The 5,668-nt window shown below is 37.4% G+C and overlaps 1 long non-coding RNA gene and 1 pseudogene across 1 annotated transcript in view; both read right to left on the bottom strand.

Moving 5' to 3' along the window:
• Positions 1 to 2,571: 2,571 nt before the first annotated feature.
• LOC117286289 overlaps positions 2,572 to 5,668 on the bottom strand; it is a 77,759-nt gene continuing 74,662 nt past the window's right edge. Inside the window, exon 3 of the long non-coding RNA XR_004517375.1 lies at positions 2,572 to 2,628. This is a non-coding gene — a long non-coding RNA (uncharacterized LOC117286289). The remainder of the gene's footprint in view (positions 2,629 to 5,668) is intronic.
• LOC117286434 lies at positions 5,593 to 5,667 on the bottom strand (annotated as a pseudogene).

Genomic DNA, 5,668 nt, shown 5'->3' with positions numbered 1-5,668 from the left:
ACTATTCAGCCATAACAAATGAGCAACTAGAGACATAGCTAAATGGATGCATATTGAGGCCATACTCAAGAGAAATAAATAGTACACACATGTGTAAATTCTGAATAGTTTCTCTGGTATGAAAAACTAAAAACATAGATAAGGTTGAAATTGTTCAATTGATAATGTGAAATAAAAAGAAAAAGGCTATAGGTACAGGAAAAGTGGGATAGTTAGGGGAAAGGAAAAAAGGAAAAAGAAAAAATATGAGAAAAGGAAAAAAGGGAAACAAAATCTTTGTAAACAGGGAAGGATGGAGGGAGTGAAGGGAAGTCAGGAGTATGGGGGAAAAAATAAGAACAAAGATATATCATGTAAAGGTCCAGGATCCCAATGATGAACGTAACTGTACTGTATACCTAAAATGTACCAATAAACTTAATGAAAAGAAAACTCAGAGAGGACTATATTTATGAAAAAATAACATTGTAGTGATCACAGAAGAACTTCCCCCTTGTCATCATTTCCTAAACAAGAGAGAATAAAAAATTTTTACAAATTCTTTACATTGTTAGATATGTAAGTAATCTACAGATGACTTAAAGTGTAGAGGATTAGTGTGTAAATATAAGAAATACTATGCCATTTTATATAAGGGACTAGAACATCTTTGAGTTCTGGTATCTCCAGGGGTCCTGGAACTCTCTCACACAAATATCAAGTGTAGGCATGTAAATACAGAGTTATACCTCCATTAAAATTAAGAACATCAACTTTTGAGAACAGAACTAAGACAATGAAAATAGAACACTCAAATCAGGAGAAAATACTTACAGTTCACCTATCTAAGAAAGATTGTTTACAGAGCATTTGAAGAGCTCTCAGAAGACAACTGAATATCACCCTACGGGAAAATGAGCAACACATTTGGACAGTTCCCCAAACCAGATAAACACATAACAAATAATTCCAGTTAGAGACACAAGTACAAGAATGCCCAAAGTTAACAATACTGGCCATTTCAAATGGCAGTGAGGATGTGGAGGAATGAGCATTGTACTCATAAACTTCTGGTGGGAATGCAAATGGTACAAGTAGTTTGGAAAATGGTTTGGCAGTTCTTCAAAACTCTCAGCACAAATCTGCAGAATGACCCAGCCATTCTATTTAAATGTTATTCTATTCAAATTTTATTTTCCAGTACACACCTTTGAATCTTTTTTTGTGGGGGTAGGGGGGAGGTACCAGGCATTGAACTCCAGCCCTTGCGCTTGCAAGGCAGGCAGCAGAACCACTGAGCTACATCTCTGGCAACAACTTTGTATCTTTGAAATCCAGATAGCCCAGCCATTGGATGGAGCTTCAAGCTTATGATTCGATTTTCTTCATGAGAAAATGTATCATTCTGTGTGTGTGCATATACCACGTGTGTGTGTTTGTGTGTATGTACATAAGGGTGCCATGTATGTGATGCACAGGCTATGTTTAATAGTCACATGGTAATATCCTTTGTGAGATTATGGATGATTTTTCTAGGCTCAAAGTGGTTTTTTTGGGGGGCGGTGTTGAGACAAGTACTCACTATGTAGTTGAGACTGACCTGGAAATCACTATGTAGCCCAGGCTGGTCTCAAACTCACAATGATCCTCCTGCCTCAGCCTCCCAAGTGCTGAGATTACAGGAGTGCACCACCACGCCCGGCCTGCTCAAAGTGTTCTTAAAGTTGTTGTGTTGCATTAAAAATAAGATTGATAGAGAATAAGAAAATATTATTCAAATGTTATTGTAGATAATATCAGTTCCTGGAATATATGTCTTCCTCTTGTCAACTGGAAAACCAGGTGCTACTTCTAGGTTGGAATGTCATTTTATGTCTTTCAAAGATCACATTATTTAAAGAGCATCCTTCATTCATTAAATATTTATTTGGTGCCAATAATGTTAATACAGATTGTTCCATAAACACCTTACATAAGCAGTGTGGCAAAATTCTTATTAACTTGAGCACTCTGTGACTTCCTGTAGTCATACCATTATTTTGTTTACTTATGAAGTGGATATTCCTAGTCTCTAAAATGCATTAATTGCTCAGCTATATTTGGAGTACTATTCCCTCTTGTCTGCCTCAGTTTTTCTATAATGGTCACTAGTTTGTATTTTTTACTGAAAAAAAATTAAGTTAAATATATATTTACTCTGGAGACTTCAAGACAAAAAATTTCAACCATCAGGAATTTGAAAAGAAAATTGAGCCTTGATACCTTTTTCCTCCCCCCTAGACAGGCACAACTACTGGGTTTCCAGAGAAGCAGGTATGGTTGTGAGGAACACATTGAATCAAACGTCCAATATGACACCAGGGAAGATTCATTTGCTTTCCAGTAAAAACAGAGAAATTTGTCTCCCAGTCGACAGCTTCCAGCACACACTGGCATTTCCATTTGGTCTGTGAAGCAGCCCAGCCTCCCAGACTCTGGCTGTAGTGACAGCCGTATAGCAGTGCAAAGACCAAAGGAGGTTTCTGAAAAAGGAATTGGGAGCTGTTTTCCTTGCAGTGGGGAGATCTACATGATTTCACAGTGAGAAAACATACCGGATCTTTGTAGTCCTCTTTGTTTCCTCTCTCCAAGTTTTGCAGCCCTTTTTATCTGTAAATAAAAAAAAAGTTGTACATAAATTTTCAAAATGTGCTGCATAATACAACTTCATACATTTAGGAGGATGACAGCTGCCCTCTGAGGTATAGCCTGACAACCTAAAATCCGGAAATCAATCATTTAGATACAGTGATGCTGTGCCGTTGCTCCTGGTATATATTGCAGCACCCAGGAACCACTTATTTGAGACATGTCACCGTAACTCTGATAGATTAAAGTACCACATCCAGGAAACAATTGCATGTGGGGGAAAATGCTCTCATAGATCTGCCACATTATAGCCCAGAATCCAACAGCCAACCCAGCACGGCTGTGCTGTATCTGAGCTTCCAGAAACCTGTGAAGCTGCAGGATGACAGTTCTGTTCTTCAACAGCCCATTATGATCTAATTAGCATACATGAATTGCAGATTTGAAGCATTAAAGTGATGTACAAATCATTAATTTTTTGTCAAATCCATGTCATCCTTGTGTATGCCTTCCTATTTTAATGTTGCATGACAGTGAAAAGAGGTACAATCCTCTGTATATAAAGAGTAGAGATTTGGTGTAGCTGATATAATGAGATCTATTTAAACACTATGCATTTTTTAGCTTTGAATATATCTGCTTGGGAAAATGCCGCTCTTGTCCCATTAGGGTTAATTGTGAAAGGATGTTAATATATTCCAAACCCCAGGGGTAGTTCCACATGTTGTCTGAATGAAACAGGGGATGTAAGACCTACTTCACATCGGAGCTTTCTTTTTGAAAAGTCCTCCTTTTGATTAATAAAATCTTTCTCACTATGGAAGGTGTAACTATTTAGAATAAGAGCTGAGTTTGAGAGTGTGTGAGGATTCCAGTGCAGCAGATCCAGTCTTGTTAACCCAGCGCCAAACTTAATTTATAAAGACATAGACTGTGATGTTGTACAAAAGGGAAAAAATATCAAAGCAGACTTTCATTCTAGAAAAAGCTTCTAAATATCCATTTGTGAATTTCTGTATTGTCTCTGTGTATTTAATTACTAAAGCTGTTTGCGCTTAAACAAATGCTTGGTATTTCATTTGAATTTCTTGTTTGATATTACAGCAGAGTCACAATTTGTAATTTGTTAGTACTGTAATGGTTTCCATGGTTACAGAGTCTAATGTTATATATAAATATGTATGGGGTATGTATACATATGCGTATTATAAATGTGTACCTCAATGAAAGCCTGAATTAAAACTACAGCTATATTTTGTGAATCTAAAGATGGCCACAAACCCTATGGGAAATATGAGACTTCTGGGAGGGGCAGTAAAGTTTGCAAGGAAGCAGAGCCATTCGTGCCCACTTTTCTCCCACCCTCTTCCTCAACAACATTTTAAACTACTGGATAAAATGATGCTGGATAAAATGAAAATTAAGACCAAATTCCAGGGGGAAAGGGCATGGTTCCAAGATGGCTGAGGGATGCATTGAGAAAAGAGTGGACAAGGCAGGATCGTTGTTCCATCTGTGTCACAGAGAGAGGGGATTTAGCAACAAGGAAATATGTATATTTCCATAGAACCTTCATTAGGCATGTTGCACATTTCCAATTTTAATCCTCTCAGTAGATATGTAAGGTCTGTGTTATCTTCATTTTAAAGACATGAAAACTGGGTCTTAGAATAAGTGAATATTGTACCTGATTGAATAACTAGCCCGCGAAGCTTATATTTCCTAGATGTCACCTTGCTATCCTGAAGCCTTCATTAGGACAACATTCAGAACCATAAACTCACCCTTTTGTTTTTCCAGTATTACAGACTGAACCAGAAATACTCTTCCACTGAGGTATATCCCCAGCTTTTAGGTTTTTTTCTTTATTAATTTTATTGGTACATTTTAGGTATACAACATGCTGACATTCATTATTGGAAATTTGTACCTTTACATAATATATCTTGGTTCTGCTTTTTCCCCATTGCTCTACAATAAATATAAGAAAAGGAAAAACAGAAACTCAGCTTTTCAGTTTTGATTCTGAAACAGGCCTGGCTATGTTGCCCAGGCTGACGTTGACCTTGTAATCCTCCTGCCTTAGCTTCCTGAGTTCTGAGATTACAGGTGTTTTCCACCACACTCAGCCATGTATCCACTCTTTTAAAACTAAACTTCATATCTAGTTCTCATAGAGTAGAGCTGTGACAATGACCATGATGTGTCCTATGCAGAAGATGACTCTAAGATAAATCTGATTGAAATTAGTCTAATTGAAAGAGAGAATAAGGCAAGAAAAGGGCTAAAGGTGTAGGGAAGGTGGGATGGGTAGGGGAAGGGTAATAAGGGAAAAGAAAAAAATGTGAGAAAATGAAAAGATGGAAATAAACTGTTTGTAAATGGGGAGGGGAGGAGGGGGTGAAGGGAGGCAGGGACAAGGGGAAAAATGAGAACAAAGATCTGTCATGTAGAGGTGCAAGATCTCAACAATGAATGTAACTGTACTGTATCCCTAAAATGTACCAATAAAGAGAGAATAGCATGGTCATCTCTGTCAGTAGGGATCATTTTAATTTCCACTTAACAACATAGCAACTACAGTGGCTTAACTACAAAGGGGGTAGTCTTCATAAATCTTCTCAAGTCCAGATGTAATCAGGCATAGACTGATATGGGAGTTTCACAATACAACCTGAGTACCTGATTATCTTTGTATCTTATATCTTATTATCTTATAACCATCCTTAGGCTATAATAGTCATTTCATAAGATGCCTGATACCTCACTGGATGTCACAATTTCATTCCAGACTGAGAGAGGAGAAATGAACGAGCAAAGGGCAAATTCTCAAGACACTTGAGATATTCTCACTCTGTCTCTGTCTCTGTCTCTCCCTCCTAGTAAAGAGACAATTACAATTATTAGAAGTCAAGCATTGCCTTTTGACTTTATTCATGTCCTTGGGTTTAACCAGTGACATGTTGAGTAACTTCCAAGAACTCCATAAATAAGAAGCACTTCTTGAATGTGTATATCATTCTTATACAAGGGCTATACTAATCTTCTCTGTATCATATAC

Source organism: Fukomys damarensis, unplaced genomic scaffold, assembly GCF_012274545.1.
Source record: "Fukomys damarensis isolate Sample0158 unplaced genomic scaffold, DMR_v1.0_HiC HiC_scaffold_16, whole genome shotgun sequence".
Classification (NCBI taxonomy): Eukaryota; Metazoa; Chordata; class Mammalia; order Rodentia; family Bathyergidae; genus Fukomys; species Fukomys damarensis.
This window is presented reverse-complemented; position numbering and strand designations above follow the sequence as displayed.